The following is a 13,227-nucleotide window of genomic DNA, read 5'->3' on the forward strand; positions in this document are numbered from 1 at the left end:
TGGCGTATAGATCATATGTTGTCTCGAACCATTTAGGACCAGTTTTTTGGTGGCTTTTTTAGACTTTTAGAATAAGGTGTCCTTTATTCAGCTTATTCTATAAGCTCAATCAAAATTTATTCTTAAAACCTATTAGCTACTTCCTCCGTCCTATAATGTGAGATCTTTTTTGACACTAGTGTAATATGAAAAATCGTCTTATATTATGGGATGGAGAGAATACTTATTAGGTATTTCAAGAAGCCAGCAAAAGAAGTGGCCTTTATACTTGGACACGTGGCCCAAAACTACTTGCTGAACTAACTCAAATGATTCTTGTCACACTGAGGACAATATTGCAGTTATCAAGTTGGATGGTATATTGCCACTGGAGACTGCAGTCACCATAATTCTTTATACCCACTCCCAGTCACTAGAATGCGGCGGCGGCGTGGTCGCCGTCGTTGTGATAGGGCAGCTTGAGGGCCCTGAAGCCCGGGTAGACGGCGATGTGCTGCTTGAACTCGAACCGGCCCGTCGTCATGAACGGCACGCGCACGGTGGTGCCGTCCGGGACATGGAACGGCCCGACGAAGGTCGCCGACTTGGTCGAGTGGTGGACCACGCCCCCTTGAAGTAGAGCGCGTTGGCGAGGACGACGACCGTGGACGAGCCGACCGACCGTGGAGGGAGGACGTCGCGGATGCGGTTGCTGGTCGCGCCCTCGACGAAGGCGTTCACTCGCCGCCTCGCCTGCTCGGCGCCCTGGACGAAATCCACGGGTTCCGCGGTGGCGGCCGGTGTAGCTCGACGCGGCGGTGGCCACGAACTCAGGCTGCAGCGCCTGCCTCCGGTCGACCCACACGCCGCAGGCGAAGGACGTCTGCGCCAGGCCGCTGAGCTTGCGCGCCAGCTCCGTGGCCGGCGCGCCGTGCAGGTCGTCGAGCGACGCCGACCCGAGGAACGCCAGGAGCTCGCCGCGCGTCTCTCCCCGCGTGCCGGCGGCCACCAGCGCGAGCGCCGCGTTGATGGACAGCGGCGAGACGATGAAGTTGGCTCCCCCGCCGGCCGCCGCCCTAACGCCGACCTCCCTGGCGAGAGGCAGGCACGACGCCTTCCCGCCCGCGTCGACGCTGCCTAGCGCCGCGCCCACGGGCACATAGTCATAGTCGCCACCTGGTGCGAAGGGCCTCACCGTGGCAAGCATGGGGTCGCGTGGTTGCGCCTCGGCATGGTGGTAAGGGCCGTCGAGGTAGCTCCGGCCGCTGCAAGGGCAGCGCTGGTTGCAGTCAAGCAGGCGCCGCGATGGCGAAGTCTTTGCCCTGAATTCGACCTGCGCCCGCCATGCGGCGAACAGTGTCAAGCAGAGGACGCCCTTCCACAAGGGCGACATCCCATCCATCCCTTCCACAAGGGCCGGCGGGGATGAGGGATCTCGAGGCGGAGCCGGGCGGCGTCCCGGCGGACGCCCCGCCATCGCCGGCCGACCTCGCGTCGGGCGAAAAGGCGACGGAGGCGGGATCACGAGCTGAGATCGGGCGGGGCCAGGGGAAATTCATGCAATGGCGTGTTCATTTCTGCGCCGAGACGGTTCCTGCGATCTGGATTGAAGGCCGCGTCCGTTTTACTCCTCATTCGCGTTGGCTGGTTCTCTTCGATTTGGAGAATGACATCCTTGCCGGCGACTTCTGGCCGGACGGCGACTCGATCGAGGTAGGGCATCGTTTCAAGATTGATGGATTTAACGTGCTGGTTGGTGACTATGTGCAGGTGGATCTTCGTCCGAAGAGACCGGAGCTGATTGACCTGACGGATACGAGGCTTCATGGAAAACCGAGAGGGATGGATGGCGACAAGGCGGGATACCCCGCGGGATGCGGTGCGGCGATCACCGGAACTCGGTCCTTGGGGCCGGTGGCTCATCAACGGGTTGGTGGCCGGTTCTGGGCGCTGGCCGGATCGGAAGACGACGAGGCGGACGAGGATGGGGATGAGCCGGCATCCTCTCCGCCAACGCCGACGCCATCTGATCTATTCTGTGAGTTATTTCATTCAGGCTATGATGAGGATGAGGTTGCCTCTACGGTGGACAGGATCCTGCCGGTGGACGATCCGGCGAGGGTTGGGCTACACGCGGACAATAGAAAGGAGATGGTGCGTCGCGTCGTACATTGGAGAACGGCGGCGACGGCTGTCCGGCCATGGAAAGGACCCCTTCCGAAGGTTAGCCTTCCAAACCTCACCGTTTTTGACTTGATTCGGCCGGATTCGTGGATTAAAGTTGAGAGGAAGAAGAGATCGAGTCATTCTGGTGCTGCATCCCGGAGATCGGCGACGGCCACGGCGCAGTCGCCGGCGGGGCGGCCGATCGGGATCGCAGGCATGCGGGAGGCGCGTTTGAACGCGCTCTTGGGCCGCGATTTCGGTTTGCATGGGGATGGGCCGGTTCTGAGTGAACCGGGCCTGACCGTTGCTGGGCCTATGGTCGCCGGGTATGAGGCCCGGTGTGACCAGGCACATACGTCTACACCCCCATGCATCGACGTTTCTCCTTTGTGGATTCGATCGGAAAGACCTAGGGTTTGCGGTGCTGGGCGTCGACCGAGTTTCTCTGATCGTGGTGCGGGGCGTGCCAGGCGCATCCCCCCTCTCCGCGGCATGGCCGGTCGAGGAGTCCCCCCTGCCATGCCTGCCGCTCCGGGCGCTGACAGTCATGGAGGGCCAACGTTGTCGGCCGGAGGTGGCCGCGGCGGTAGTGGTATGCCTGCGGGGACGGGTCGCGGCGGCGCGGGTGGGCCGCTCGGGGCTGGCCGGGGCGGTGCGCCATCGCTTCCGGGCGCTGGAACCGGCCGTGCGGCGCCGGACGTAGGCGGCCCAAGACCGCCTCTAGTTGGTGCCGCGCGTGGGGCTGGCTCTGCTGGCCGCGGGTTTGGTGCTGCCGGTGCACGACCAACCACGCCGGTGTTGCCACAGCCTACTGCGGGTCGAGGTGGACCTCGGCCGCCGGTGCCGAACCCTGTGGCTGTCGCGGGCCGCGGTGTGCCGACCCCAAGGCCGCCCCCTCCAGCCTCTAATGGCCAGCGACCGTTGGCGATTCAGGCCGGGGCTAGACCGCCGCACTTCGTGGCGAAGCAGGCGCACAACTCGACAGGGCCGGTTTTGCAGCAGGCACAAGCGCTGCAGGTTTCTGCTAGTGGAGATGTTCAATCGGCGCCTCGTGGACAGTGGGGTGATGATGGGTATAATGCGTATGGAGAGGGACAACACCGGGGATCCTCGTCTACGGGTGGTGGACGGGGGTATGCCGGGCAGAGCGATGGCTCGGCTGAGAGGCCCTTCCTGGGACCAACGGGCGGTTTCGTCGAAGGGGCGTCTGGACCGGCTCATCGTAACCGCGGTGGTTTCCGTGGTAACCGTGGCGGCCGAGGTGGCCATGGTGGCCGCTACCGTCCACGACAGCATCCTGTTACTGTGGACCAGACACCTGTTGGCGAGGTTACTGTGGAACCTGAGTTGTCTTGCCGGGCTATGGAGGTGGTGACGGCACTGGCTGACGTGGTGGTCCCTGCTAATGGAGATATTGGGTCTATGTCCGTAGAAGACAGAGCGGCCAAGTATGCGTGCAAGAAAGAAAGGATGTTATGTTACCGTTGTGGAGATAAGGGCCATTTCATTGCTGAGTGTGTGGCTGTTTTATGCGATACGTGTGGCAAGCCAGCCCATCAGTCGGGGGTTTGTCCGCTTATGAGGGAGCAGGTACCGAACCTTATGATGTATGGAGTGTACTGTGCTGAGCTCACATTCTTTGAGTCTCCGACCGAGAGGGAGGTTACTGATGAGGTTCAGTGTGTGACAACTGGGATTGTTAAAGTAACTAAAGGAGAAGTATCTGAGACCCAGATTGTGCAGCGGCTCCGGGAGCTGGCCCCAGGGGATTTCCACTGGGAGCTTGTCAGTCTAGAGGCGAACTTGTTCAGGGTTGAGTTCCCGACAGTGGAGGATTTACAGAGGCTCTTGAGTTTCGGGATGTGCAAAGTGCCAGGTACTGAGGGCATTCTTGAGTTCCATGAGTGGAAGTTGATTGAACCTCAGGGTACACCTCTTACCCAGGCTTGGTTACGGTTTTCGGGAGCTCCTTCCAAACCTATGCAGGATGCTAGGGTAGTTGCGAGTTTGGGCATCATGGTGGGAAAGCCTGACCGTGTGGATATGGCCTTTACTAGAGCTCATGGGGTTGCTCGCTTACTGGTCAGTATTTTGGACATTGAGTTTGTGCCTGATGTGGTCAAGTGGGCTTATCGAGGCCAGGTTTACAACCTTAAGATTGAGTTTGAGGATGTCAACTTGTTTGCTAAGGCACCTACTGCCACTGATGTTGATATGCACGAGGATGATGAGAGTGCAGGAGCTAAGGAGACTCCGGCCGCTGATCCTGGACGAGAGTTGTCCAAGGGACCGGGGTCTGTTGATCAGACGACCGTAAATGGGACGGCGCCTTCTGCTTCAGTGCCGTCGACCACTCTGAGGTTTGGATCTATTGAGCCTGCTACTGCACCTCCCATGCTTTGGAGCGAGCGAGTGGAGTCTTTTGATGATTTTGAGCACTCTCTACCCGCTTTGGACTTTGAGGGCCCGGGCGTGGAGGAGTCTAGCGCGGAGGAGATTCCGGAGATAGAGATTTCGCCGGATTGTGTTCAGACAGCGGAACTTCAGGTGGTGGTTCCGAGCTGTGCAGGGGGGTCGAGGCAGGTGGTCTCGGCGCCCCCTTCTCCTCTCGCTCAGGTCGATGAGACCGTGAGGGTGGAGATACCTTCGGGAGGGGGGTCAGGGCGGGTGGCCTCGGCGCCCTCTTCACCGGTCGTTGGGCCGATCTGCAGGTGGCCGGACCGGCCTATGGAGGGAGCTTGGGGCGGGTGGCCTCGGGACCCTCTTCACCCTCACCTTCCGCGCCCAGGGGGACTGCCCCACCGTTGGCGCCGGTGATTACTCCTGACCGAAGGTCTGGGGTGGATGGGGAGCGGGGGCAGGTGGCCTTTGGTTCCCCATCAGCTCACTCGGTGCCCTCCCACAACCGTGGGGAACAGCTGCTTGTTCGGGGGGTGACAGGCGGTCAATCCCCGGGCAACTTCACTCGGGAGGAGGTTATACAGTTCGGCGGGATTCCGGACCAGGCATCCGAGGGCCGACGGGTGAGCTGCCGTCTTCAGGGCCGTCCGGAGGTGGACGACATGCAGCAACGGTGCGCCGTGAGGGCGGCCAAGCTTCGTGACGTCCAGGTCACTACTGGTATGTCGGTCAATACTTCTAATTCCATATTGCATTTTTCGAATGATGAGATTGTTGATAATGCGAACCAACTAGGGATTTCACTAGGTAATAATGAGGGTGAAATTTCTAACTCCATCAATGATTTGCTAGATCTAGAAGTCGAGAGGGCTTTAGATATGATTCGAAACTTAGCTGCCGTCAAACCCATGAATGATTCCGAGATTGATGCCTTGGGAGTTCGGGTGCTCGATGATTTTTGTGCCGATCTCGCACCTCCCCTCCCGGAGCAGGAGGAGGAGAATGAGAGTGTAGAGATGGATGTTGTTGGTCCCCCTGTAGCGGGGAGTGAGGACCGGGTAGATGCGAGGACCGGCCCTAAGCGCACATGGAAGCGCAAGATTTACCCAACGTCTGCTGTGCGTAGGAGTGCTAGGATCCGCACTGCTAAAAAATTCCACGACGAGATATGAGAGGAATCTTTTGGAATAGCAGAGGTCTTAAGGACTTGGCTAAAAGACGATTTCTTGCAGATGCATCCGTCGAGCATCGATTGGATTTTATTGCGTTGTCGGAAACTGGTAGAGCAAATTTCTCACCACACTTTCTTAACACTCTATCGGGGGGTATTGAGTTTGACTGGCATTGTCTGCCGCCGTGAGGGAGATCGGGAGGGATCTTACTTGGTGTTCGATGCGAGTCTCTCGAAGTTCGAAGTGTGGTCATGGGAGATTTTGCTGTAAAATTCAGGGTGCGATCCAAGGTCGACGGTTTTGACTGGGCTTTGGTGGCGGTGTATGGCGCCGCGCAGGCAGAATTCAAACTGGACTTCCTGGCCGACCTAGTTAGAGTTTGTGGTTCTGAGCAGCTCCCCATTCTCGTTGGGGGTGATTTCAACATTATTAGGAGGCGTGATGAGAAGAACAATGATAATTTTGACGGGAGATGGTCGTTTATGTTCAACACTATCATTGAAAGCTTGGATCTGAGAGAGATTGAGCTTTTAGGTAGGAAGTTTACTTGGGCCAATGCCATGCCAAATCCAACGTTTGAGAAGCTGGATAGGGTACTCGCAAGTGTCGCATGGGAACATAAGTTTTCCTTAGTAACTGTTCAGGCTCTCTCTCGCGGGATTTCTGATCACACGCCTCTTTTTCTTGACTCTGGTGGGGCTACCTACTCGGGCAACAAGAATTTGTTCTCATTCGAGCTTGCGTGGTTTGAAAGAGAAGGCTTCCTGGATCTCGTAGCCAGAGAGTGGGCTAAGGAAGCAGGCGGTAGGAATGCGCTTAAGCGCTGGCAGAATAAGATTAGGCATCTGAGAAGTTTCCTACGTGGATGGGCTAAACATTTAAGTGGGATATATAGGGTTGAAAAGGAACGGCTCCTTGCCCTCATTCAGTCCTTAGATGTAAAAGCAGAAACCACGGTGTTGCCAGCCACCGAGCTTCATACTAAGCTTGACGCTGAGAAGAGGTTGAAAGAACTACTTCGGGAAGAAGAGCTAAAGTGGGTTCTGCGGGCCAAGGTTCGAAGAGTGGTCGAGGGGGACGCGAACACTCAATTCTTCCATATGATTGCAAATGGCAAACATAGGAAGAAGAGAATCTTCCAGCTAGAACAAGATGAGGGTACGATTATCGGGCAGGATAATTTGAAGCTTTACATTACCGAATACTACAAACGATTGTTCGGACCACCAGAGGAGAACTATGTGTCTCTGGATGAGTCTAGAATCGAAGATGTACCTCAACTCACTGCGGTGGAGAACGATATATTAACCGACCCTTTTTCGAAAAAGGAGGTTTTCGAGGCCGTTTCCCAGATGAAAAATAATAAGGCACCCGGTCCGGATGGTTTCCCGGCTGAGTTTTATAAGAAATGCTGGCATATTATTAAAGGGGACCTGTTGCCGATGTTCCATGATTTGTTCTCGGGACATTTGCAGCTTTTCCAGCTTAATTTTGGAACAATAACCCTGCTTCCTAAGAAAACAGAGGCCGTGAGAATCGAGCAATTTCGGCCTATATGCCTTCTGAATGTCAGTTTCAAAATTTTTACCAAGGTTGGGACGAATAGGCTAACACAGATTGCGCACGCCGTGGTACAGCCTACTCAAACGGCTTTCATGCCGGACAGGAACATCCTGGAAGGGGTTGTGGTCCTTCATGAAACGCTCCATGAGATCCACATGAAAAAACTTGATGGGGTTATTTTCAAAGTGGATTTTGAGAAGGCATATGATAAAGTCAAATGGCCGTTCCTTCAACAGGCCTTGCGCATGAAGGGCTTTGATGAAGCTTGGCGATGCCAGGTGGAAGCATTCACGCAAAAAGGGAGTGTTAGAATCAAAGTGAATGATGATATAGGTCATTATTTCCAAACGCATAAGGGATTGAGACAAGGCGATCCTATGTCTCCAATATTATTCAATATTGTGGTGGACATGTTGGCAATCCTGATAGGAAGGGCAAAAGAGGCCGGTCAGGTGGGTGGCTTGGTGCCTCATTTGGTAGATGGTGGTGTGTCCATCCTGCAGTACGCTGATGATACTATCATCTTTATATGGAACACGATTTGGCAAAGCGAGAAACATGAAGTTAGTGTTATGCTTATTTGAACAATTGACGGGGCTTAAGATTAATTTCCATAAAAGCGAGCTGTTCTGCTTTGGTAGAGCCAAAGATGAACAAGAGGCATATAGACAATTGTTTGGTGTGAAGTTGGGGCTCTACCTTTTACGTATCTAGGTATTCCCATTCACCATCGTAAGCTAACAAACAGCGAGTGGAAGTGCATAGAGGATCGGTTTGAGAAGAAACTGAGTTGCTGGAAGGAAAACTCATGTCGTATGGAGGCCGGTTGATCCTTATTAACTCGGTGCTCACGAGTTTACCTATGTTCCTCTTATCCTTCTTTGAGGTCGTCCCAGTTGGGGTTAGGAAACGGCTGGACTTCTATCGATCCCGATTCTTTTGGCAGAGTGATGAACTTAAGAGAAAATACCAACTGGCCAAATGGGATATTATCTGTCAACCAAAGGACCAGGGGGGGCTTGGTATTGAAAATCTAGAAGTCAAGAATAGATGCTTGCTCGGTAAGTGGTTGTATAAGTTGGCACTTGAGACGGAGGCAATATGGGCACAGATCTTACGCAGTAAATATTTACAGTCCAAGACCCTGTCCCAGGTCACTATGAGACCAAATGATTCGCTGTTCTGGAAGGGGCTCATGAGAATCAAAGCTACCTTCTTTAACAGAACTAGACGTATTGTCGGGAATGGTAATGACACTCGATTTTGGGAGGATACGTGGCTTGGCGATGAGCCTTTGGCGACCCAGTATCCGTCCCTTTATCGTATTGTTCAGCGCCGTGAGGCTCTTGTTGCCACGGTTCTGCAGTCCATTCCGCTCAACATTCAGTTTAGGAGGGTGCTTGTGGGGGACCGATGGGAAGCATGGCTTCACTTGGTTCAGAGATTGATGGGGGTTCAGTTAAATCCTCAGCCCGATCAGTTGTGGTGGAAGCTTACTAGATCTGGGGAGTTCACAGTTAAATCGATGTATATTGATATCATTAACTCAAGTGTGATTCCTAGTTCCAAAGAGGTTTGGAAAGTTAAGGTCCCCTTAAAGATTAAAGTGTTTATGTGGTTTGTACATAAACAAGTAATTTTAACAAAGGACAATCTAGTTAAGCGTAACTGGACAGGTTCTACTAGGTGTAGTTTCTGTGATCGGGAGGAGACCATTAAGCACCTCTTCTTTGACTGCCCGTTGGCACGAGGCTTGTGGCGCTCTGTGCAAATTGCCTTTAACATTACTCCCCCGAATTCGAACAACACGTTATTCGGGACGTGGCTTGCTGGGATAGACTCCGAAACAGCTAGACACATTCGTGTAGGAGTTTGTGCGTTGTTATGGGCAATTTGGAACTGCAGAAATGATTTGGCTTTTAACAGAACAACAACTATTCATTTTTTGCAGGTTTTATTTCGGGCTACTGCGCTGATCCGTATATGGTCCTTACTCACTCCGACGGAGGCCAGGAAGCGCTTGGTTACTGGATCTGTCCGGTGGGAGATGGTAGCGCGGGATATCTTCAACCGGTTTGGATGGCGGTCATGTAATAGGATAGGCGATTAGTTTACCTATCTGTTAATTTGCCAGCCGGTTGTGGCTTCTTAGACTTTCTGTTTTGGCATGGAGGCTCTTGGTGAGCTTGCCGCTCTTTTTGTCTGCAGACTTTAAGACCTTGTTAAACCTTATTTACTATTTTTAATAAATATGGTTGTATGCATCGTTCTGATGTAGAGACCGAGGAATCCCCCTTTTTGAAAAAAAATCCATATCGCTGCTGCAATCGCACCTGCACCTCCCCGTGTGTCTGCTAGCTAGAAGAAGCACTCATTTCGTCAGTGACACACATGACACACTCTCCCTCTCCCTCTCAAAGACAGGATATTGTATGAATGAATGTCAGTTTTCTGACAGAAGTTATCGGAATCTTATGCCATCTACTCTACTCTGCTTGTGATTGGTTGCACTTGCACCTTGCTTGATAGTTGATAACATATATACAGAATCACATGGCAAAAGAACAGATGATTTCTTGGCATGAGCATCTACAAAATACTAGTAGAGGAAACTACATGTTCTTGTATAGTTGTATTCTCCATGCCATCTACTGATGACAAAAGAAACATGTCACACAGTGAGCCATATGCTATACTCATCTGGTGTAACAAATGCTCGTATAATTAGAAACACATAATTAGAGGACATTATCTACATGGAATTGGTAAACCAAAGTACTTCCTCCGTTTCATAATTCTTGTCATGATTTTAGTTCAATTTAAACTAATACCGCGACAAGAATTATGGAACAGAAGACAGCCATTGGGTTTTCTAAAAAAAACTCATGATGTAAAGTATATCCGTTAAAAATGAATGCCAAGTCTGCATCAACATTTAAAAACACTTTAGCTATATGTAAATCCTCTGTGAATTGAATTTGGGTCAATCGATTTTCTGAACGTTGATTGTTGCTTAAAGATTCATGTTTTTTTTTCTCTGTTGTGTGTGGTGTAGTCTTGTTTTGGGCTGATTTTTTTTACCGAACCATTTTTTGGGTCAGTCAATTCCTTCACAGGCTGCCTCTATCTAGCCCATCTGACTCCTACCCTTCTCCTCTCACCCTTTATCTTTTTTCTGTTTTCTATTTTTACGTGTTTCTCTTTTCTTTTTCCCTTTTCTTTGTTAGTTGATGTTTTAATTTTGTGGGTATTTTTGAGATGTTAGGTCACTGTAAACGTTTACACACAAATAATATACAATATGTGTGAAAATTGCATTATTATATGAGTATTCTTTGCATAAAAAGAAATCCAATACAAGTGCAAAGTTGAGTGATGTTTTCGCATTTTGTTTTCTTTAAGGGTAATACCAGTGCCACTGATTCATTCAAGAACTGTTCATGAAAATTTCACTATTATTTATTTATTGCGTATTATTAAAAAATGCAATTTATGTGTAAATTGTGTGTAAATATTGTCATTATTTGCTTTACTTTTTTTCTTGAAGTGTAAAACCAATGCCACTAATTAATTCACCTTTGAAAAAAAGGAACTTTTTTTGTCTATTTTTCATTTCCCTTTTCTTCTTCAAGAGTTATATCGATGCCACTAATTCATTATTTCATAGGAAACTTCATTCTTCAAGAGTAATGTTTTTTTTTCATTTTATCAACATGAAAAAGAGTGCAGCCATCCCGATCCGCTGCTCTCAGGAGGAGATGAGCTTGGTATGTGGAACACTTGGCTGTTCTGGCATGACTTTCCCATGCAAGTATCTCGGTCTACTATTATCCATAGGAAGCAAATGGTGGCTCAGTTTAAGGGCGTCGTAGGTCACCTTGCCGTGTGCTTGCCTCACTGGAAAGCGGCAACGCTACCGCAGAGCAGTAGGCAGTTGTTGGTACAGTCAGTCCTCTATGTGATCCCGATTCACTCGATGCTTGCCATGGACCTCCCTCTGAAGACAATTGCAACATTGGTTAAGATCTGTCACAGGTTTTTTTAGTGCGGCAAGGCTGAGGCTGGAAGGGGCAAGTGTGTTGTGTCCTGGGAGATAGTTTGTAGGCCAAAGTGGGCTGGTGGCCTCAGTGTGCTCGATATGCGCTGGATGAATGTGGCTCTGCAGGCCAAATGGCTATGGTTGCAATGGGCGGATTGGAGTAGGCCTTGGTTTGAGTTCATCTTCTCGGTTCCGAAAGAAGAAAAGCAAATATTCCAAGCGGCAGCTCGAGCTGAGATGGGCGATGGATGTGACACACTGTTTTGGGAGGACCGATGGCTCAATGGCTTTCGAATTCAGGAGCTAGCACCGCAAGCGTATGAACGAGTTTCCAATCACACGAAGAGCTCATGTACTATCTTCAAAGCCCCAACCGAGGGCAGATGGGCACGGGATGTTGTGCCATTAATGGACGTGGAAATTATGGGTTAGTATATGACCATTTGGCCTTTGGTTGCGACGGTTCATCTCGTTTATCAGAAGAGACACCGTATTATTTGGTCTTGGGAGAAAGAAGGCCACTACTCTGCCAAATCGTCCTATGCAACAAAATTTGCGGCTATGGAGTATCGCCCACCGCTTCGTTCACATGGAAATCGCGAGCTCCACTTAGATGTCTTTTCTTCACATGGCTTGCAATCAAGAACCGATGTTGGACTCCAGATAGATTGGCGTGCAGAGGCCTCCTGCATCAAGTCTCATGTTTGTTCTGTGACCAACACGGAGAGACAATCGACCATTTCCTCATTGATTACGTCTTTGCTCGAAAAGTGTGGACCAAGGTCATTTCGGCCTTAGGCATGGTACAAGGCGCGTCACAAGTGAGAGAGTCATTGTTGGAGTGGCGCACTAGGAAGGGGCATCAGGGCCGCCAGGAGAAGATGGTGCGCATCATTTGTCTCCTTAGCACATGGAAGATGTAGAAGCATCAGAACGCCATAGTATTTGATGGAGTGACACCGTGACAACAACAGATACTGCGCCGTAGAGCGACTACATGTAGGATTTGGCAACAAGCACGTGTGTTGCGAGAAGAGTTAGACGTCTTCTTGTAGCGGCGTAGAGTAGGCACATAGTGAGTAGTCCCCAGAGTTTTGTAACGTGTGGAGTAAGGTGTGATTTGCACTGCAATCATAGCATGTAAATTACTTGTGACGGGGTTTCTTATCTCCTTTCTTTTATAATACCAGTATATATGATATGCACACTCGTGCATATTTGAGGGGAAAAAAAGCACAAACTTGTAGGAACGGGATGAAATGGAACCTTGTACATTCGCCAAAGGGCCCTTCAAAATGTCCAAATTCCGGTCATAAGCGCCTCCCGTCTTGTTTGTTCCTCCAAAATCCCTCCCTCGCGCAGTCCACAGCCGAGACCAGCAGACTAGGGTTTCTCTCTCACCGCCGGCGCCGGGATGGGCGGCAACGCGGCGGCCCACCGCCTGGAATCTGCCATCCTCGAGCGCAGCTGCCAGCCCCCTACTCATCCGCGGCGGCATGGCCCACAGGCCACGGCCTCTCTGCCGATCCCCGACGAGCTCCTGGCTCAAATCTTCCTCCACCTGCCCACCCCAACCGACCTCCTCCGCGCCTCCGCCGCCTGCGTCTCCTTCCGCCGCGTCGTGGCCGACCGCTCCTTCCTCCGCCAGTACCGCAAGCTCCACGCCCCGCCCCTGCTCGGCTTCCTCAGTACAAACACCGGTTTCCACCCCGCTGAGCCGCCTCACCCCTCCGCGTCAGTAGCCGGCGCCGTTGCCCTCGCCGCCGACTTCACCTTCTCCTTCGTCCCTTCCCCAGCCCCCACTACCTGCTGGTTCATCCAGGACATCCGCGACGGCCGCGTCCTCCTCGGCCCCCGAGGATATTTTTGTGGAGCCATGGCGGTGTGCGACCCCCTGCACCGGCGATA

At 51.9% G+C, this 13,227-nt stretch overlaps 1 pseudogene; it reads right to left on the reverse strand.

Annotated features, from left to right (window-relative positions):
* Positions 1 to 412: 412 nt before the first annotated feature.
* On the reverse strand, positions 413 to 1,381 carry LOC125533105 (annotated as a pseudogene).
* Between the last annotated feature and the right edge of the window lie 11,846 nt (positions 1,382 to 13,227).

Source organism: Triticum urartu, chromosome 1, assembly GCF_003073215.2.
Source record: "Triticum urartu cultivar G1812 chromosome 1, Tu2.1, whole genome shotgun sequence".
Classification (NCBI taxonomy): Eukaryota; Viridiplantae; Streptophyta; class Magnoliopsida; order Poales; family Poaceae; genus Triticum; species Triticum urartu.